This window comes from Camelus ferus, chromosome 35 (genome assembly GCF_009834535.1).
Source record: "Camelus ferus isolate YT-003-E chromosome 35, BCGSAC_Cfer_1.0, whole genome shotgun sequence".
Lineage (NCBI taxonomy): Eukaryota > Metazoa > Chordata > Mammalia > Artiodactyla > Camelidae > Camelus > Camelus ferus.
This window is the reverse complement of record NC_045730.1, coordinates 12,091,478-12,114,805: the sequence shown is the minus strand read 5'-3', so window position 1 is coordinate 12,114,805 and position 23,328 is coordinate 12,091,478. Positions and strand designations below refer to the sequence as shown.

Below are 23,328 nucleotides of genomic sequence, written 5' to 3'. Positions count from 1 at the left end.
AAACACCTTACCTGTTTTTCCAAACTGATACAATGTAGGGGCATGGCCACAGGAGGAAAGGATACAAGTGGGAAAAACTGGGAGGGAAGTTCCACTGATCTGCCAACTCTCTACTTGAGCCCGTGAGAAATCAGCTCCACCCAAGAGGTCAGGAGGAAGTAATGATTCAGTAGGTAACAGTGCAATTGGCAGCAAACTCACAGTGGGGACCATAAGGAAGAGAAGAGGGAAGAATCCCGCCCTCTGGGGCTGCCGTGTGATGATGAGGAGTGTGTGGGGACAGGCCATCGTGAGCCCCGTACTTCTCGCCCAGGCAGCAGTGACTTCTGGGCTGTGTCCTGACCCCCAGTTCAGGAGAGTGGGGACCCTCCCACCCAAGGTCTCCCATCAGCTCTCCTTTAGAAGAAACAATGACTCAAGAATTGACCCAAGAGTCATAGATACAGGAAACAGATGGGTGGTTGCCAGCTGCAGGAGGTGAAGCCTGGGGCGGGCGGGGACAGGGGGGTGAAATGGGTTAAGGTGGTCAAAAGATATAAACTTGCAGTTATAAAATACATCAGTCCTGGGATGTCATGTACAGCATGGTGACTATAGTTAATAATAATGTATTCAAAAGTTGATGAGAGCAGATTTTAAAAGTTCTCATGACAAGAAAAAAAATTGTAACTATATGTGGTGATGGATGTCAGCTAGACTAACTGTGGTGATTCTTTTGCAACATACGCATATATTGAACCATTAGGTTGTACATCTGAAACTAATACAATATTATATGTCAATTAGATCTCAATTGAAAAAAGAATCAAGTTAATGGGAAAACAGGATAGTAATTTGCAACCGCACTATTGTATTTACCAAGGGGCAGAATTAAAAAATACAAATCAACTCAGGATGTGAATTTCTGATACTTTTTTTGTTTTGATCAAAGCCCAAGAGGGTCTTGCTTACTGAGATTCTCCAAACAGCTACAAGGAAGGGGATGGGCATCCAATGGGACCTCCCAAGCCCATCTTCAAGTTCTAATTGTGCTGTCACCTTCCCACACGGGCTTCTGGAAGATGTGACAGACGGATAAGGAGAGCATAAATGGTTGGGGGTGGGTGAGGTAGGGGCACGGAGGAGAGGAAATGGGCTCCTGAGAGACTCATGGTGTGGGTGACGGGAAAGAGAGAAGAAAAAGACGTAATAGATGATGGTTGTAAAGGAAGCAGGGCCCAATGCCCTGAATGCATGCTGATTGCTTATCTTAAACATTTATTCATGTGGTGAACGTGATTTATCAAGCACTTGCTGAGAACCAAGCATGCTTCTAGGACTAAGTTCTAAACAAGCCCCAGAAGCTCCTGCCCTTGAGGGGAACTTCCGGCCCTGCAGGGACACATTCTTGTGTGCATCTTGTAATGAGAATGCAGGAATGAGCCGGCCGGACTCTCATGATTCCCTCATCCTGTCTCTAGAAGGATCCAGCAGTGCAGAATCTCTGACCTGGGGCCTTTATATACTGTAGCGGGTTTTAGCATAGAAGTGGTCAACAAAAAACGCAAGCTAAAGGCAAATATGGAGCCAAAAAAGGGGCCCTTTGAGGGGTACATTACCTGTACTGTAATGTACAGCCAGCACTATCGAACTGGCTCCTCAGTCCCCTCAGGGGATCCCCGAGTATGCAAGCTCCTCACTCGAAATTACAGTTTTATCTCCACTAACCCCACCTCCCCAGCACATGCACACACTCCCCCAACAACAGGCTAGTTTGTCCTCCCCCTGTAAACCAGACTTGGGATATCCTCAAGCTGTCCTCACACCTGGGACCTTCTCCCCAGTTCCTAGCCCTTGTGGAGTCACACTTAGGCTGAGGTCAAGGTTGACAAGCACTACAGGTGTGTCCACTCCACACTGGCCCAGCCCAGATGCTCCAGCCCACGCAGCCCTCATGGCTCAGGGGCTCAGGGCCTTAGACCAGGAGGGCATGCCCAAGGCCTATACCCAATTGTCAGGCAATCTTTTTTTGAGATAATTAGGTTTAATTACTTTTAGAGGAGGTACTGGGGATTGAACCCAGGACCTCATGCATGCTAAGCGTGTGCTCTACACTTGAGCTATACCCTCCTTCCCTATAGCCGATTTCTCATTCCAGAATGGCTGGATCAACCATATAGCCAGGGTTTCTGCAGTAGATCAACACAGATCCTCTATGTATACCTCTCCCACCCACCCTGTCTTCCTCCATGCAGGGCTCAATGAAAAGAAAGGTCTGGCTTAGTGTTAGCAATGCAGGGCCTCGCAGGTGGTAAATACAAGACAGGACTGGCTCAGCCAGCAACGCATATTTGACCAAATTCCCCACCTAATCGGGCCACACGATGCCAAAATCAACCCAAATTCCCCACCTAATCGGGCCACACGATGCCAAAATCAACCCAAACAAACGTAAAGATAAATCCAAACAAGCCACTGCATATAGTATCCCATGGTACTCAAGGCCAATCAGGTGCAACAAATGGTAAGTACTATTGTTATTACTGTTATTAATTCTAAAAAAAAAAAAAAAAGAATAGGGTTTGAAATGCCTGTAATCCATTTAATGAACAGTAATCCTAACAGGATTAGTCACGATTCCTTGTTCTCTTTTCCCTCCGTATCTGGCTTCACATCATATCTTGATTTGAGGGCTCCTGACCCTAATGAACACACAGAGAACCACCGTCCCCCCAACTTTTCTGGCAAGAGAGTATAAAGAAATATCAATATTCCTAGGAGTAGAGAACTGTCCAGAAGAATAACAAGTATTCATGAAAGAAAAATGTAAAGTTAATTTTAATTAATGAAAAGTCAAGGAAATTTCTTTTAGAGCATCAGAGGAGCCTGTATAGGTGTTTTGAAAACATGTTTGGTGATGTGAAAAGAAGTGGTCAGGAGGTACATTATATAACTAGATGAAATTAAGTTACATAAAGTTAAAAATGAAACACACACCAAAAAACTCACTAGAAAAAAAATCTCACCAGACTTTCTGAGTGTCATGTACAGATGAACTCATAAGGAAATGTAATAATGAATGAACAATAATTGAGACATGCTGTGCATTCATGTGGGGGATGCGAGTGATAGTCAAAATATTGAACATCAGTAGCCAGCATGGCGTAGGTACCACGCAGCCAGAATGAGACCTCAGCCAATGAGGATGGGTTTAGCCATGAGCAATCAGCACCATGTACCTGATGATAATGCTGTGTATCAGACCTGCCTTATCCACTTCAAAATAATCTTGCCAGCATCCAATAGGGTCACTGAATCACTGTCCAGCTGAGTTACCCACAGTGGAGGTGAATACAAGCACACAACTATGATAGAACAGGTAATCGAAGGTTGAATGTCTCTCTCGATACGGGTGATGAAGAGGCTGGAAGCCTTTGGCAAAATTCTTATGTTGCCTTGCCAACCCATGATTGACTCTCCAACATGAACCTTGATAATTTCATCCTTGTCTCTGCAGAGAGCCCAAGAAGAGAATGCTATGATCTTCCCACGACAGAGTGGGGAAAAGTTTCAAACCTACAACTTGAATAAATCCTTCAAGTTAGAGAACTTGGGTTCATACACTAAAGGATACAGATCAACCAAAGGCAACACGCTCTTAGGATGTGGTGGAAGGTATGGCGTGATAAAAAGAATCTTTTCAAGTCTTTGCTATTCCAATAAAAAGTGGACTTTGTATACTGCAGGAGATACTCATTGTTTGACTGACTGAACCAGGATGATGATTAAGATTCTATAATTCATAGTTTTAAAAAAGCCCCAGCCCTTTATATTAGTGTTCTTTCCATGCAGATATCTTCCTAGAACCAGGCACCTGCATAGTCTGGTTTTGTTTTGTTTAACTGTATTTTGGTTAATGAGTAAAGAAATGGCATTAAATACACACTAGGATTTTCCGATACTAGTACTCAAAGTCAGAGCTTTTAGGAGAAAATTATATTAAATGTGAACTTAAGTAAGCAAAACACGTACATACACACAAACGCACACAGTTGCTATTCACCCCAATATATCTGAATCCTTTACTCTCCTACCAGTCTCTCTAATGCCACTGATTTTCTCTATCATCTCATCTCTCTGAGAAAGTGAAAATGATCTGAATATGTTACATCTTTGACGCTTATGCCCCAGAAGATTTCAACCCTAATGTCCTTGTGAGCTTTAAGGAATTTCATTTTACAGTAAGAGATGAGCAAAACATAAAAACAAAGGTCCTTTTAACACCTTCTCAGAGCACAACATGGGTATTCATTTGCCAGCACCTTGGTCCAGACAAAGAGCAAGTTCATTTATCTGCACTAGGTGTGCTGGCAATGCATGACGAGGCTGTTCTCCAGCCTCCATCTGCTTTGTTGGGCATCATGTCTCCCTCTTTCCATTCCTCCCGAAAGCACTGCTGGGTCTCGGTTGAGTCCTTCTGGTTCTGGTAAAGAGCATGGTTTCTTCCAGAGCCTTTGCACCCTGGCCTCAGCTGAGAGGCTGCTGTCCCCTGCTCAGAACACACGGCTCAATACGCTGTTTGGCTTGTACTTCCTAAAGACCAGAAAAAATCTGGGGCGGTTTCAAATTAATCACCTGAAGTTTGAGTGAGGAATCCAAACATACCTATATTTGGTTTCCCCCCAAGCACTATAAGTTAAATCAAATATTACTCATTTACAAGTTTCTCAAATGTCAGATAAGAGGGGGAGAAAAAACTAAAAATTACTTCTGGAAAAACATCTAGCATGAAAAATATTGATTTCAAATCATTTGGGAAACTTCTCATGTAATCATGTCTCTTTGTGGCACATTAAAAAAATGTGTATATATACACATATATCTCTTTGCGGAAAGGGATATCATGTACAGTTTATTGGATTTCAAACCCCACCCTTCCAAGTCTAGAATTTGTAAACATACCACTCAATCAGACCATACAATGAAGTCACCGGACAAAACTGAAAATGATTCTTACAAGACACTTTCATCCTCAAAGAATTAAAGCCACTTACTTTTTCTTAAGGAAATCACCTGTGTAACTAACGCCGGGAAAAAGCACATTGGCTGAGCTCCCAATTACACGATTCCTTTGTTTGCTGGCTTCATCTAAATCCTCCGTTCCACACTTGGATAATTTAGACAGCTTTCTCTTCAGAGAAGAAATCACCAAAAAACAAAACAAAACAAAAAAACCAAAAAGCCCCCAAAAAACCCAACCCCCCAAAACAAACAAATCCAAACAAACCCACAGATCCTAAAATGTTCCCCAGCTTGCGTATTCACAGCCAGGAAAGACCATTTTGTTTCACCCCGTCTTCCGAAGCGAAGCTGCTACAGGCATGGATAAAAAGTTGTCCACCCCATGATAAGCCAATTCCTCCTCCCCTTGGAAATTAGTCACTGAATAACCTCAGCCCACATCCAACCACAGGCTACCGCACGGGTGACTCAGTCCTCTAACAATTGCTTACACAGAAAACATACCAACAAATGAACTCTGAGAGGCCTAGGTAAACGGGTTAACAATGAAGGAAATATTATAAGACAGATCTCACCAAAGAGGATCACTAAAACTAGCGAACAGTCAGGCACCAACAAACAAAACCATCAGAAACCCCAACGTGTTAATTATCCCCAGGACCCACTCTCAGATCAGTTGTTCTGTTGGGGATGGGGAGGGGAGGGGTGCTGCTGAGAAAACCCAGAGAGGCTAGCGCCCAACACCCTTTCTGCTGCCAGACTTCTGAAGTCCGTGGATTGGAAACCCAAGGAAACGTGAGCCTCTTCCCCCGGTTTGTAACACCGGAGGGAAAACAAGAGGGTGACAGAGGGGAGGCTGTCTATTAATTAACCAGCCAGCTTGCACCAAGCTGAACTTTGAGTAGCAGCCGCTCACCCATCCTAGGCGGCCTCAGGCAAGCAAAGTCAGTCATCCTAGGAAACATACCTGAAAGGAGAAGGAAAGAGGGAGAGGGCCAGCCAAGGCTGAGCAGAGGGTATTCCAGAAAGGTAACCAGCGCCCTGATGCCCCACCCTCAACATGGCAGACGAGGAGAAGGCCAGGGCGGTCCCCAGAGACCGCCCCCCACCGTGGGCAACTGCCATCAACACAGCTATTTCCTTCCCAGGGAGCAGGCGCTGGGAGGTGCGGGTACCAACAAGAAGTGGCTTGTGCGGCCCTCAGCGGAGACAGGCATCAAGACAATACCAACAAAAGGGGAGAGAAAGGAGGCATTTCCTGAGCTCACAGGTCGGCTCCCTTTAATCCCCATCCTGCTTTCGGGCCCTCAGGGGCCAAGCGGGGTGGAAAATGGAAATCCAGTGACAAGGAGCTCCAGGCCCGCGGGCCTCAAGCCACCCGCCATGACCCTGCTCCTGGCAGCAGGGGCATTTCTCAAACATTTTCAGGCCTTTAGAGGTTGTTTTTGCCATGACTCCACCCCTGCCGCACCCCTCAAAGCCCCCGTTTTAGGGCCTAAGATGTCCAACCCAGCAGTGTTTTTTCTTTTTAAATTTTTTTTTGACGGTGGAGGTAATTTTTAAAAAAATTTTTTTTAACAGGGGAGGTAATTAAGTTTGTTTTTTTCCACTTATTATTTTTTTTCTGATGGAGGTACTGGGGATTGAACCCAGGACCTCATGTATGCTAAGCATGTGCTCTACCACTGACCTATACCCTCCCCCCAATTTTTTGCTAACTTTTTTTGGGGTGGAGAGGTAATGAGGTTTATTTACTTATTTAATGGAAGTACTGGGGATTGAACCCAGGACATCATGCATGCTAAGCATGTGCTCTACCACTGAGCTATACTCAGCACCGCTCTTGTACTAGTTTCCCCAATGCTTATAGGCGCAGGACTGTTTGGGAGAGTGAACAAGATTGAGGTGTCTGGGTGATGCCACCCCCGCCCCCCAGGAAACAGACACTGAGCTCTCACTGCCCCGCCAGACTCAGCACGCGAACCCCCATCAGCTGTTTCTAGAGGCAGGTGGCTTCTGAGGACCCTGCTACCAGGGGAGTCAGTGGGTGTGAGGTGAGAGATGGTCCTGTTCACCCCTCCCATCTCTTTCCTACCCAGTTCAGAGCAATTTCCTTTCACTTTCAAAATGCTTCTTCAGGGCCCTGTTGGGGAGGACATCCCTGGCTTCGTCAGTATGTCAGTTAGTATGTCAGTACCGGAGCAGTAATCCACTGTCAGGAGTTTGAAAGCTGGCCCCATCCTGCGGTGAATCATGATGAGTTAAATGCTCAGCCTTTGTGAACCTGCTCTTCCCAGCAGTGTGTTAAGTGTCCTACTCTTGGTCCTCCCTGCTCCTTTCACTGACTGGCACTATAAGCAGAGTGGAAGCAATTTATTTCTAGTGAGTATTAAGAAAAGACATGCTAATAAGTCATCAGCATTACCTCAACAGGAAATGCTTTTTTTATGCTCTGGTAAGGCTAACAGTCTTGTGAAATTTATTCCCAGTTTTCCCTTTCGCATTCACGTCTTTACTGACTTAAAAAAAATTACATGTACTAAAAGAAAATCTCAACTATGCTTATAAACGTGAAAATACTATCGTGAAGGTACGTGATTTGGATGCTGGAAGAATTTCAAATTCATCTTGCTTACACTGTTAAAATTGGAAAGATGGTCACTTTTGCGGTCTTAACTAACCTATTAGTGTTTCACTTGGTCATAAATGGAACGTCTCCCAGACACAGAGACAGACAGGCTGTTGCCAAAATTATTTAATTCTCAGGAAAGAAATGGTTAGCTGACGGCTATATTTAAGATGAGCATTATTCCCACAAATATTTTGACATGGGGAACTCTGCTGAGCCGTCCAGTACCAGACCTGCTGGCTGCCTTAATACTGTGCCCAGTGATGACTCAAGATCTCAGTGTGGAAACGAATAAACAAACAATGTTAAATAAATCATGTAACTTCTAAGCCACAATCAGTAACTGTGTGGAGCTGCAGCACAGATAAAAGAATAATGTCTTTCTCTTACTGATACTCAGTCTTCTGTTGGGATACCTCTGTATTATCCAGGCCAAGGACAACTTCTTTTTATATCTAAAATAGTTACAGTTTGTAAAGTGATATTTTTTTCTACTACTTGCAACAGATAGTACAAATAACTCATTACTTATCTCCATCTCTGTATATCCACCCGTTTCCTAGACGGACACTATCTTTCATACACAACTCCCTTGTGGTGCTTCTAGATAAGCCATCTCTCTTACCCCAATATAAATTTTCAGAGCCTTAGATTTTGTTTTTCTTTTTGGAACAGTCCTCTAAACTCCTAATTAACTGGTCAACATCATACTGCAATATATAATATACTGTTTAATTATTTATAACATTTATTCTACAAAGGATTTTATTTTATTTATTTTTATTGAAATAGAGTCAGTTTACAATGTTGTGTTAATTTCTGGCATACCGCAGAGTGATTCAGTTATACATACATACATATATATATTCCTTTTCATTATAGGCTATTAAAGATATTGAATATAGTTCCCTGTGCTGTACAGTAGGACCTTGTTGTTTATCTATTTTATGTATCTGCATCTCAAACTACCAACTTATCCTTCCACTCCCTTCTTCTCCTCCTAGTAACCATAAGGGTTTGTTTTCTATGTCTGTGAATCTGTTTCTGTTTTGTAAATAAGTTCACTTATGTCATTTTTTTAGATTCCACATGTAAATGGTATCATATGTATCATAGTATGAACAATCTCCAGGTCCATCCATGTTGCTGCAAATGGCATTATTTATTCTTTTTTATGGCTGAGTAGTATTCCATTGCATAAATATACCACAACTTCTTTATCAGTCATCTGTTGATGGACACTTAGGTTGCTTTCATGTCTTGGCTATTGTAAATAGTGCTGCTGTGAACATTGGGGTGCATGTATCTTTTTGAATTAGGGTTTCCTCCAGATATATGCCCAAGAGTGGGATTTATGTATCATATTTTCAGTTTTTTATGGTATCTCCATACTGTTTTCCATAGTGACTGCACCAAACTACATTCCCACCAACAGTGTAGGAGGGTTCCCAACAAAGGATTTTAGTTATACACACACACAAATCATCCAGCAGTTTGCCGTTTAGACAGTGTTTTCAAGTGTGATTTTATTTCACAAGCCTCTGGCCTCAGTGAAAGGCGCAGGTCCAGTGTCACCATCCCCATCTGAGTGGTTAGGAAATGGACGTGCAAGGAGATGAGAACCTGCCCAACTTCACATCGGACTAAGCAGCAAAGCAGCAAGACCCCCCATCTACGGCCTCACCACTGTCACTGTTTCCTTCCCTGTTTCCGTGTGAAATCCCGTGCCCTCCAGGACATCAGGCAGCTCTGAGAGGGCTCGTGCTCCCAAGGCCTTCCCTGCAGGGCTTACTGAGGGTACGTGCTTGAGTTTTGACCCTGAGTGGGCAGCCCGGTGAACTCCGTTTGAGCAGCACCTCGTTTGCTCCACTTTCAGGTCCAGATTTTCACAGCAAAGGAAAAGAGTAACAGGACATCTCAGTGGGTTTAGGCTCTAATTATCCAGATGCTCTCTTGACTTTACTGTTAGGTTTTATCTTCTTGCCTCAAAATCAGTTATATTAGTTATATAATTAATTACACATTGTATTTACCTAATATACATGTTAGTACCTACTATGCTTATATATAAAATATACTGACATATACTCATGCATTATGTATCATGAATCAATTATCATTATATAGATAACATGACATCACTAGTTATACATGTGTAAACATGTGTATACATACACATGTGTATGTATACACACATATGTGTATATTAGTCACAGACACCAGATTACTTATGGGATTAAATAGCTGGGCCTCATCTGATGAACATCCTTCCCCATCATGGCCCCAGTCCCACTACTGGGTGACATTCCTGGGACCACACCTCTCAGAGATGCATCCATTCCATCTCTGTCACTGTGCCTTAAGCCCCACTGATCATTCATTAAGGAAACTGATTAAGTTGATTATGTCGTAAGTGAGAAAAAAAGCTGATACAATATTATAATAGCTTTAGGATGATCCCAACAATGTAAGAATTACAAAAAAATTTAGTTTGACGATATGATAAAACCTCATCATATCTAAAGATAAACAGTGAACCAATTACAAATGACACAGAATTTGATGCTCTACAGTGGCAGCTTAAAAGACAGATATTCCTCAGAGACCTCTGGAGAAAATGCTGGTAAACAAACTGATGAATGGTGGATGCCAATTTGGAAAACAAACGGTCTTTTATTCTTGGTCTATCACTGTCCTCTCACAATGTAGCCACTCAAATCTCAGGGCCTCCTCTCCCTGCATCAACCCCTTTGTCAGGGCTACGAGCAGTCTCAGCTTCTTAACACTAAGGGTTCCCTGATACATTTAACCCCTTTGCGCCTGCTCCCTGCCCCTCTGCACCTCTCCCTCTTCATTCCTCCCAACTTTTCTGTAATCAGCCCTGTGCACCTGCGTTATAACAGTGGCCCCTCTGTTGGCCCCATCCCATGGCCTGCATTCTGCTCTGTTTTCATATCAATCAGAGGAGGCTATGCGCTGGTTCTATTACCAAGTAATAGAACAAACAACACAATACAAGATGAGCTATGCCAGCCGAGCCAATTTTAAAGGGAATTTTATGGATGGCTTCTGATGAAAGGTGGTTTCGTTGTGCCATTATTTTGATCCTCAGCTGAACAATATTAGCCCATGTGTCAAAAGAAGAAAAGGCTGTGGGAGGGAAGAGCCCCAGAGGATAACACTGGAGGACAATAATTCAACAAATCCACCAAATTCAATTTTTTTCCTCCAAATAGACATGGAAAAACAGCGACGATGATCTGGATCAAAATGGCCCTCGTGCCAATTTTTCCTGGGTTCAGAAGAGTCACTGGCTCTCCTCTTAACGACAGCTCTTGAAACTAAAAGAAGCTCTGTGTGTACCCCTGGGATGCTGAGTATGTGAACTGGGGAGGTTCCCTCATGTACGATGGGGAACAGATACCATGTTACATAATTCAGTAGGGCTTGAGAACTTTCCCAGTTCTCATTCGTTATGAAAGAATCAAAAAGCTTCCCGGTTATAAATTACATGAACACACCTTTGAAAACCCTCCTTTGGGAGGCTTCCCCCTGGGTTTTCCTTGGGTTTGGTTGGAGTCTGTGGCAGCAAACAAAGAACACCTGCTAGTCTGGACCAGGCAGGTGGCCCGAAGGCCCCCACTCAGGTCTCTCTCCCCCATCAACGCAGCATGAGGAGAAGCAAGAACACTAACCAGGGAATCGTGGAACCTGCCTTCCGATCCACTTGTTAACAGCTGCTTTATCTGAAAGCAAGACGTCTGAGCTCTTGCTGTCTCTAAGGCTCATTCCAGCTATAACATTTTGTGGGTCCCCGAAATAGTTATCAAGGAGTCACTATGCCTGCAAAGCCCAGGCTTAAGGCTGATGAAGAGAAAAGAATCTTCAAGCCATAATTCCTACCTTTTAAAAGTAGAGAAGACAAGGCATATACGTGAGTATTAAAAATAAGACAGAAGCCAGAATAACGTTGGCAAGTTTGGAACGAGAGCAACAGACAAACCCTCTGGAGTATATAGAAGAATACGATTTTTCAGGCTGGGATAGTTAAGGAACACTTCTCCAAGGAGGTGAGATTTAAGTGGGTCCATAAATTACAAGCAGAATTTCAGAAAGAGTTTCCTTTCTTATGTATTCCAGGCAGAGGGTAAGGCATGGCCTGAGACAAGAGGTGGGGCAGTGGCAAGTGCCCTGGGGGATGGACAGACCTCTGACCCAACTAGCAAATTATTCTCGGGCAGTGGTTCTCCAATTCAGAATACATCAGAATCACCTGGAGGGCTTGCTGGAACACAAGTTTATTGGTTTCACTTCCAGAGTGTCTGATTTAGTAGGTGTGGGGTGGGGGGCTGAGAACTGTCTTTCTAACACGTCCCCAGATGATGGTGACCTGCTGGTCCAGGGACCACCCTTGGAGAAAAACTGTTCCAGGGAGTCAAGGGAAGAGGTAAGCTCACACATCAGAAGCTCCATTCTAGTGTGGACTTGGTTAAAACCTAATTCAGAAAGCCAATCTTATTTGGGTGACATTCATAATTACCTGGAGTTTCTCCATCTGTAAATACTTTCAATTAAATCTGCCAGAAGAAGATGAAAATAAGGAAAGAAAACTCATATTTTTGGAGACTTCTCATTTACCAAATGCTTTCCAGAATTTCCATTTAATTCCCAGCACATTCCCATCAGATAAATGAAATAATCCCCATTTGACAGATAAAGGAACTGGGGTCCCAAAGTCAAATAACAGGGCCAGAACAATCTCAAACTCTAGGGTTAAAACTCAGAGGCCTGAGGTTCTCTGAATACCCTTCAAAGGAAGGCAAGTGGTTCAAGGATCGCTAAGATCAGAATTATTCTGTCTAAAATCAGGTCCAGAAATACCTGAGCGAAGTCATCCGGGTTGAGTGTTTTAAGTGGCACAAGAGGAGAGAACAAAGACCAGACCACATCACTGTTATCTACAAATGTGGGGAGAAACCGCCTTCCAAACGATGACTCCAGGGCATCCGTGAGCCCCAACAAGAGTGCTCCATTTCAAAGGAATACCTTTGTGTTTTCAGTTCAAATATCAAGCCAGCCAGCAAGCCAGCCAGTGGACATGGCTTGGAAATCTGAGATGGTCAGCAAAACCACTGCGTCTCCTTATTTGGATAAATAACAGCCTCAAAGACAACCAGTTTGGGAGTCGTGGGCTTGGAGAGCTTCGCCGCCCACGCCCCGCCTGGCCTGGTCAGAGCATCTGACAGCCAGGTCCCTGCTCCCCACCAGGTTCTAACACTGCCAGGAGCCTCTCCCAGAGACAAGATCTGCTTGCCTGCATCCCAGGGACACAATGAGCATTCCTAGAGTGACACCCTGCATTCCTCATATGGGCTAGCCCAAGAGGAACCAAAGGGACAGATATCCGCCCAGTAAGGAAATCACACTCCACGTGACAGAAAGCCCACTTCAGGCAACAGTCTAGATGCACCCCTCTCCCCCAACACTGCCCCCTTAAAAGAAGGAGTCTCCTATCACAGAGGAGGTGAGGCAGGTGATGAACAAACTTTGTCAGCATGGAGTGCCTTTCAATGTTCATGATTAGCAGCAAAATCTTCCAAATCACTTCAAACAGAATCAGGATCCAGGCTGACCTCAAAGTAGCTCATTTTCCCCCACTGCCCACTCCAACCTCCAGCTTTTTCTTCTTCTTCTTCTTCTTGTGTTAGCCTTTCTCTCCCTTTTCTTCCCTCCTCTGAAAAGTAACATTGGAGCAAAATTTCTCCCAGAGAGGATAGCAAGATATGGGTCACTAAACAGACAAAAGGAGTTTCTTAAAATCAGAAGACATTGGCTTGATTCCAAAGACCCTCAACTCCCAACTTCTCCTTCAATGTGCTGAAGTCTACCAATCAGTTTCCAATTTTTTTTTTAAAAGGATTTAATCATCCTTCCTCTTCGATCAATACCCTTCTCCATCATGACATGGAAGGAAGCCAGTATAGGGCGATGGTGAGAACGCTGGATTATAAATGAAAAGACTTGTTTTTGCTTCCTGAGAATCCCCCTGGGCTGTGGTCTCATGCTCACGACTGTGGTCCTGCCGCTGAACTTTTCTGAGACTCTGATTCTGCTGCTAAGTTGGTTCAGGAACACCTTCTTCACTTACCCTTCTGGTTTGTGAATATCAAATGAGCTAAATTATTATTCTTATATGACTTCGCATGCAGAGAGTGCATTCAACATGCGATATGATTAATATCGCCTACAGACATTCATGGGCTCACTTCACGAATTGTGAGAGCAAAACCAATAGGATGGATAACCCCCACTTTAATATATGGAGGAGGAAGAGAATGACACACTGTCTTCTTGAGATACAAGAGCCCAAGAAAGAATGAAGATTCTAAATGCAGTTGGTATAAGAACACCACGCTCTTATATTCCAAAGACCTCAACCTTGAGAAAAAAGTCCAGTTATACACCAAGGACTCTCATTCAAGGAGGTACTTTTCCTCATTTCCATTCCCAAATTAACTGGTGATGCTAAATCCAGATCAGGCTATATAAGACTCCCCGTCCCCTTTATACTGGTACCAGCAGGCTCAAGTATTAATTATTTAAAAAATTTGTGAGATGAGTGACGACCCACATCTTTGTTTTGGATCCTTCTTCTTCCCATCTTATCACCTGGGAGAACCTCTCTTTGAGAAGGAAAAGATAATGCATGTCATCACTTGCATGTGGATGGAATAAAGGTTTTGGCTGGTGAGAAGGAAGCTGAACCAATCAGCTAAAGACAAATTTTTGCATGCTCTCAGAATTTTAACTCTACAGTCCATTCCTGTCTTGTCCCACAATTGTATTAAAAACAGGGATCTGTGTGCATTAGGATAGTTCTTGGTAGAAAAATGTTTATCTTGTGGTATTGCTCAAAAAAATAATTTTTGGCTTTTTTGTGGGTATAGCAAAGTGGTGATTGAATGCAAAAGCAGACATGTTGTGTTACTGAGCATATATGTTGAGATGGCTTTTGCACATGTATTCGCTGTACATTTAAAATATAAAAATGCATTTGGGTCATTTTCATATTATTAAAATGCACCATGTATATGCATACATATCTGTAGATAAAAATTCTCTGCCCAAATTAAAAATATCAAAATACCACATTTGACTCATTTTCATGCTGTAGTCACAAAGTGGTACTGAACAGAAACTTATTAGCATTTCACCAAGTTTCTTCAGATCATTGTTACGAATAATAAAAAAAAATACATAAACATTTTAAAAGAACATATTTCTGTCCTAAAATGGTCAGATTAACATAATTATAGCCTGAGGTTGCCAACAGGGGCACATTTTTCATTTTCATGTGAATGCAGAGGTCCTGTCGTATTGCAAGCTAATAGGCTCCTTGGTCTAAATATATACAGTAAAATCTGCAGCCAACTCCTCAAGCATTAAGATCTGAACCCTGGAGATATCTAGTGAGTAATTTGCGCTGCAGTTGAGCAGATTTTTTGTTGTTTTGCAGTTACACAGCTGCTGGGATATATATTTTTAGATCTGCTTTTAAAGACAAGCAAAAATGATATCCACTTTGTGGATATGTATCCAGAATGTTCCCTTGCTCCCTCTAGCAAGGGAGTTAGGGACCCACCTACAGAATATTCCATTCAGTCACCTTCTTCCTTGGAAGTGACTACAAGGAACAGAGCGAGGCACTCATCCTGGATGAAGCCATCAGACCCGGACCGTGACACCCAGGGCTTCAGAGGCGTGATTCACGAGAAATATGCTTTGAACTCAAAGCACAGTATAGATCCAGTCCCTGCTGGGTCTGAATTACCTCATCACTGACATCGTTACGATTTGTTGTGTAGCTTTTTCCACGGCAGCTCTTGCTACCATTATCAACGGCAAACGGAAAGGAACAGGTCCAAAGACCTCAATCAGAACAAGGGAAAGCATGACCTTTGATTTCACCGGAAAAGAAAGAAAAAAAAAAAAAAAAAGAAAGAAAGAAATGAAAGAAATCAAGTGCACATGTCGGTCAACCAACTGAGGGATACATCTTCTCTGGATTTCAGGAATATGGAGTGAATTAGCGCTGCCCGAGCCAGAAGGAGCAGTCCTTCAGCTGAAATGACACACTCCACATTCACAGCTTTTACTGGAACAGGTCTTAAAGAAATAAGTCCGCACCAAAACAATGTACTGAACAGCTTGTCTTTTGGCAAGAGCCTGTCACCACTTTAGCCATATCCTCACAGCAATTGTATTATTATTATTATTATTATTATTATTATTGTTATTATTATTATTATTATTACTACTACTACTACTACTACTCTTTAATGCTTTTCTTTGTGTCAATTTTAAATTAACTTTTTAAATTTAGTTTCGATGAACAATAAAATTCATTAATTCTCAAGTTCTTTGTGCTACTTACCTTTCCAGTACTAGCTACAACATTTTATAATTATGAAAATGTAAAAAACCTGTTTTTCTATGTGCTGCCAAAAATCACTGGTTCCAAATGAAGAACAACTCTGCAAGTAGTCTGAGTAGGGACATATGAAAAGTTTCCAACAAGGTTATCATAGGAGCCATTTGAGCAAAGAGGCTGACTTTTGCAAATAATGCTATAATACTACTCAACCCTTTTAAGCCAAGATTGCTTTATTCAAAGAATCTCATAATTTGAAGCAGCTGGTATTTTTCAGTTGACTTGATGGCTTATTCTCCTTCCATAAAAATATTGGATAATCTAAATCTGGTTAGCTCAAAATCCATTTATTTTTGGTCCAGGCCCATCCATGCATTTCCAATTAATGAGCTCTGGCCCCACGGCAGGCCTGTGTTGCTATCCGGACAGGATGGGAAACCTGGCTGTGTTCAACCACAACAACGGATGGCTAAGCGCAATCAGATATAGGGTGTTTGCCTAAGTCAATGAAGAAAACACACCTTGTGAGGCCCTGAGGGGTGGGAACAAAAGCAGGAAGGCACTGGAGATGGAGAAAGACGGACTGGCGGCCTGAGCTCCAGCCCTGTTTTTGTCACTTCCGTATTCTGTGATCCTGACCAAGTCACTCCATCCACGCCAGGTCTTGCCTGGCAGGTGAATGGGTTATAAAAGGTGATGCATAGGCACTTCCTTCCACCCCTAAAACCCTATGATTCCTAGTCAGCCAGGCCTGTTTCTTGAGGTAACATCAATGACACAGATCAGGTGTATTTTCTCAGCTGCGAATCCACAGCAGCAGGTCTAGTGCCTCAGGACCAGATGGTACCCCACCTGCAAATTACACGCCGACCCCATGGGAAAAAGTGGGACAGAGAGGAAACAGCCTGGCATCAGGTGATGTGCAGCTAAAAAAACGTTTTCTCCTCTTTACACAATGAACGTGTGCTTTTTCGCCTACAAGTATGTATAAAAACAACATAATTTATAAAAAAGTATTTATATAAAATGCTCACCTGAGAGATTTTAGGAAAAGTGTGAAGAAAAGAATGGTCCCCAGATACACCCTACTATATATAAAGTATATAAGCAAATGAACTGCATAGCACAGGGAACTATACTCATGATCTTGTAATATATATAATGGAATTATAACAGAAAATAATCTGAAAAAAATATATATATAACTGAATCAATTTGCCCTACACCTGAAACTAACACAGTGTTGTAAATCAACTATACTTTAATTGAAAAAAAGAGAATGATTTCCCTGGAAACCCTCTACAGAGTGAAATCTTGCACCAAGGGAGCCTGTGCTGAAGTAGTTGGACACAATCTCATAGAGTCAGGGCTACCCTGATGGGGACTCACAGAGGAGACAGAAGCAAAACCCCAGGAAGAAAGGCATCGTGCAGGTGCAAAGGATACAACTTGAAAAATGCCAGGACTTAAGCTCCCCATAAGGGGCAATTTCCGCTAACATCTATATAGATATTTATGACAGCCAAGTCAAGAGATGCGGTTTGGATATCAAAGGGCAGAGGGTGTGGCGTTAAACCTCTTCTGATCTCTCCAGCAACGGCTAAGAGCCCCAGCCCAGGCTGGAGCAAGAGGAAGGTCCTGCTCCCATCGGCTTTCCATTGTGTTGGTTGTTAGCCAGCCCTGGATTTTATGCAGCAATGGAGTTGGAAACAAGTTGCCTTGATCCCGCAGCCCAAGTTCAGGGCTGGGATGAGCAGCTGCATCTCTGCTGATGTTGTTGGCAGTAATTACTTTGCATTGCAAATCACCAGGATATTTTTGCCTCCGTGTATATGTCTCAATATTTGGGCGGTACGGGTCCGGGGTGGGGGTTGACGAGAGCAACTAGTCTCTGCTTCCAGAACCCTCCCCTTCAATGCTCTTTAACTCTCCTCCTGTCCTCTCCTGACGGCTCTGCCAGAAGTCTGGAAGGGCAGCAGACATGTAGGCAGTCTCCATTCAAAGAATTCTCACTTCCAAATCAGGCTCATGAATCAGCTCCCTGCCCTGTCCTGTGAAAAGGGTTTTTATGAGTGACACAGCACATGAAGCCAAGAAGGAAGCGGGAAGGAGGAGAGGGCAGTTCGTCCACAGTGCTCCTTGCTACCCCTGCACTGAAGTTCACTGTGTTCTTTTCACATCGAGAAAGTTGCACCAGGTCCCTGAATAAACAACCAGTCTGATACTAGGTTTTGGATGCTACGGAACTAACAAAAAAATTTCCAAAGTTGTACGAAATAATTTATCTGGAAGCCAAATAAGCGCTGCTTGTTTATAGTTATTACTTTCAAGATCAGTTATCTGTATCTGACTCCAGACTTGGAGATCTTAGCTACTGGTAAGGAAGGGTGTGCAGAGTAGGATTTAAAAACAAGGACTAGAGAGACAGTCAGGCTGGGGTTGAATCCCAGATCTGCAGCCTTCTAGTGTGTGAGCTGGACACTTAATCTCTCTCAGCCTCAGTTTTCCAATCTTAAAATGGGCATGATAGTACCTATGCCACAGGATTAAAATGATGACTAAATGAAAGAGTATATATCATTTAAACCACACTGGGTAACAACTTCTTATCCATACTAACTCATCTAAAAATTGGGAGAAAGATATTCACAGGGATATGAATAAGCAAATCTATGCCCACGTGGACTTTTAAAAGGAAACAGATTGATTTAAAGGGACAGTGCTCTTATTAAATTTCTTAAAAAAGAAATAAATGCAAAACATTGTGACAACTGTTGCAAGAGTAAGACAGAATAGTTATCTCAAGTAAATATAATTTCTGCCAAAGATTTTTTCCCCCAGGTAATCATTAAACCTGATATAACAGGCTTATATCTGTTATAAAAAAAGTAGACATTTTTAATGTCATACATAAGGCTTAAATTGATATTTCTTAAGCAATATTTAAAAATCAAGATAAAAGAGCACTTTCTACTTTAAAATTTAAAGTGATTTTCACAAGGAAAAAACAAGTAATTTTTCTCTTGAATGTTGAAAGACACATACAAATTCTCCCCCCCACTCCATCAAAACTGTACCACGCCTTCAAATTTTCATTTGTCTCAGAAACTGAATGCAAGTCAACATCTTCGTGAAAATACTGAAAATTGTCTCAAAGTGCATAAATCAACGAGATCTGAACCAGCAAACAATGTTGACACTTGAAATCCTTTTCTAAATTGTAAGGTTAAACAGAAACTAGTTTACAGATTTATAGAGTGGAGACAGCCCAAGGTAATTTAAATGGATTTTAAAAAAACAGACTAACGCCAGTAACAAAGAAGTTCCCTTCTAAGCCGTGTGCAAGAAGTTAAAATAAAAACCTAGAATTTAAATTCCACACTGAATTGAACTTGAATACAGAAAAGTTGACTCAGTTGGATATAAATGTGCTGTAGCAGGACAAAAAAAAAATTCTGAAAATCATATTTTGTCAGTAAAGGTGCAGGTCTTACCTTACATCTCCCACGAACCAGTCTCTTCTAGAAGAAACTTTCTAGACTCGCAGGGACCTTGAAACCACCCATCTCTTGAATGCTTCCAGCTCTGCCTGTCTTGATGGTAACTAAATGCAAGGCTTGGGTTTTTTTTTCCTTTCTTTCTTTTTCTTTACAGAAGGAAGCTTTTAGTCAAAATATGTGGTTTAAAGAAGCAGTATCCACCCTTGTTAAAACTATTTCACGGACATTCAGAGGTTTTGTTTCTACTCTATGAAAGTTAAATCTGAGTAGGAAGGCATTTTTCCTGTCCCGGAAATCAGCATAACTAAAAACCAATGCTGAGTTAACGAGAAATGTTTCTTCCATGTGTTCCGTCTGGCAGAAACTGCAAGCCATATCAAGGGAACACGTGATGTTTATAAATACAATATGGTTCATGTTGTCATAACCTTTCAATGACAAAAAAAAAAAAAAAAAAAGCACAAGGAAAAGCCAGAAGCCACACACAGCAGGAAAGATGAGATTTGTATCACTTGGAAGCCACATATCAGATATGCACATATTATTCTTTCTTGCTTCTTAAAAAATAAAGTAGAGCTGGAAGCACTGAGGGGGGAAGAAAATACCTACTTTGTTCTGGATAGCCACTGAATTAGAATGTGTTTGCCTAGCTAATCATTTCAATGAGTAATTCCTTATGAACTGCAACACACACATCTTTTCGCCTGTCAGAAAGACACGTCATAAAAGGGACATAATTACGTACATACCTCCTAAGCCAGTTCCACTGTGTTAACTCAAGCAAATAATAGAATGAAAGCAAGATGTCACAGAGCCTGCGACAGATGTGAAAATTACAGATGTCTGTACCATATTGATGACTGACTTTCCGATCTATGGAGATCTGTGACAGCAGATACCATTACTTGGTCACTGTTATGTCTTTGGAATCTTGTACAACAAGCGTGAACCACAGGAGGGACTCAGGGACTCAATGCATGAGGGCTGGGTGACCGAGGAAGTGAAGCTTCTCAACAACAAAGGCAGGTTCCAAAATCATCACTCCTGTGTCTGAGTTTGGAGGTATTTGAAATATTGATCACCAATTCAATTTCAAAGCAAGATGTGTCCTGCTGAGTTATAAATACAGTAAACCAAGATCTGTCTTATTTAATTTTTTTTTTCTTTTTGGGGTAATTAGGTTTACTTGTTTTTGTTTTTGTTTTGATGGTTCTAGGGATTGACAGGACCTTGTGCATGCTAGGCTTGTACTCTACCACTGAGCTATACTCTCTTCCTAAGACCTGTCTCATTTAATTTATTATCCAGAGATTTGCTTTCTTTAGACCATGGGTGAATCTAAGTCTTGAAAATAAAATGCAGGTATGTGTGCATTTCTGACAATCACTTAGTTTAACCTGACAAATCTGTTACTCTCATCTTAAATTATAGGGTAATTAACTGAGGTAGAATTGTATTTATAGGATGGATCATTTTGTTAAAATAGACATTCTTATTTCTCATTTTGGTCAGGAACTACTCCTGGGATAAACAAGGAAGTGTTCTGTAAACCTCAAATGTTTACATGTGCAAATCATTGTACCGGTCTGAGCAGAGAAGGCATTAGCTGAACGTTTCACGATAGGACAAGTGCTGACGTGAGACCCTTTACTGTCCAGAGATTTAATGAGAATTTTGTCTAAGCAGGACATTGTCCCAGGGAAACACAGAGAGTGTGAAGATGAATGGGGTAGGGGCTTTGCCCCCCAAGAAGCTTGGAGTTTAGAGAAGAACTTAAGAGATAATACATCAGTAAGTACAGACAGGCAGGGAAAGGTAAGTGTCCTAAAAGACAGGGTGCGGGAGAGACTGGTCAGGGTCTATGAAATCAGAGAAGGGACAGTGGTGAGTGAGGCTTGGAGAAGAGAGGAGTAGGGAAGGCTGGATGAAGATAGTGGCTTTTGAGTTGGGTCTTCCAACATGGGCAGCACAAAATGTGTGTGGGGGGAGGGGGTCCTCCCATACTGTGGGTGGGACTGTAAACTGGTGTAGCCACTATGGAAAACAGTATGGAGACTCCTCAAAAAAGAAAAAGAAAAGAAAAAGAAAAAAAGAATAGAACTATCATATGACCCAGCTATTCTACTTACGGGTATTTATTCAAAGAACACAAGAACACTCATTTGAAAAGATAACTGTACCCCCATGTTCACTGCAGCATTATTTACAATTTCCAAGATATGGAAACAACCTAAGGGTCCATCAGTGGATGAATGGATAAAAAGATGTGAAACATACACAGGCATACATATACATACACAAAATGGAATACTACTCAGCCATGAAAAAGAACAAAAGCTTGCCATTTGCAACAACAGGGATGGACCTGGAGGACATTGTGTTAAGTGAAGTAAGCCAGACAGAGAAAGACAAATACCATATGATTTCACACATGTGTGGAATCTAAAGAAACAAAAACACCAAAATCAATAAGCAAACAAAATAAAAACAAACTCACAGATGTAGAGAACAGATTGGTAGTTATCAGAGGGAAAGGAGGTTGGAGGGAGGGCGGCATGGGTGAAGAGGGTCAACTGGATGGTAATGGATGGAAACTTGACGCGTGGTGGTGATCACTCTGTAGTACATACAGATGCTGTACACCTAAAATTTATATAATAAAAAAAAATGGTGGCATGTGGACAGTGATGATGAAGATGTTAGTGTAGGGCAGGACAGAGCAGTGACCACTGGAGTGATCAAAAGGCCACTTCTGGAGCTGGCCTGTCTGGCTCTGAATTGAGCTCCACCTCTGATGAGCTGTGTGGCTTTGAGCAAGTTCCCCAATGTCTCTGACCTTCACCTTCCAAATCTGAGACAGGGGATCATAAGAATTCCTCCCATATTGGGTTGTTTTGAACAAATGAGAGCGGTTACAAGCACAATGCTCAGCACAGTAGCTGGCACAAAGCAAGCGCACCATGAACGCTACTTGTTAACATCACTGCCATCACGGGAGTGTAAGGAACACCAGGGCGGCTTGGTCAAGGAGGACCTTGAACGAAAGAAAATTAGCTAGAAGTGTTTTCCAAAACTTCTATTTCTAAGGGATTCTCTTGTCTTTCATTTCTATAGGATTACTTCATCCTGCCTCAAATCCCAAACCTCTTCTTAACCAGAGCACTGCCCTGTGGAAAGAGGGCTCTGAGCTTGAAGGCATGACCACTGTGGATGGACGGACGAAATGGCATGCACTTCTTTTTGTCTATTCTTTTTTGTTTTGTTTTGCTTTTGGTGGGATATCTTTTTAGCCCAGCCAGAAGAGAACAGAATGGAGTATGTTAAGTATAAAAAGAGGCCAGGAAACAGACGCACTATAGAATTAAGAAGTGTAACAAATATTTAAAAAGGATATTTTATATGTTCTAAAATCTCATTAGGAGGATCATTTCAAGACTTACAAAACCTGAAATGTCAAGGAAGGGAGGCCATGGGCTAAATACAGAGTCAGAAAGAACTGGGTTCAAATCCAATGTGCGACACGCACCAGCTGTTCGGGCCTGGGCAAGGCATCACTGGGTCTCAATTTTATCCTCTGTAAAAACTGAGTCGTTATCCCTACTTTGCAGACTCGTTGACTAATTTAAATAACATATAACTATTTAACACACTGCCTTCTATGTGGACACAAAAAGATCTATTATCTTATAATCAGAAACACAATGATATAAATGAATATGACTTAAATCCTGACTGATTCCACAAAGAAATTAATAGAGTTCACATAA

General features: G+C 42.1%; 1 protein-coding gene across 1 annotated transcript in view; it reads right to left on the bottom strand.

The window, feature by feature from the left end:
- Nucleotides 1-23,328, bottom strand: part of KIAA1217 (KIAA1217 ortholog) — a 278,647-nt gene that overhangs the window by 62,087 nt on the left and 193,232 nt on the right.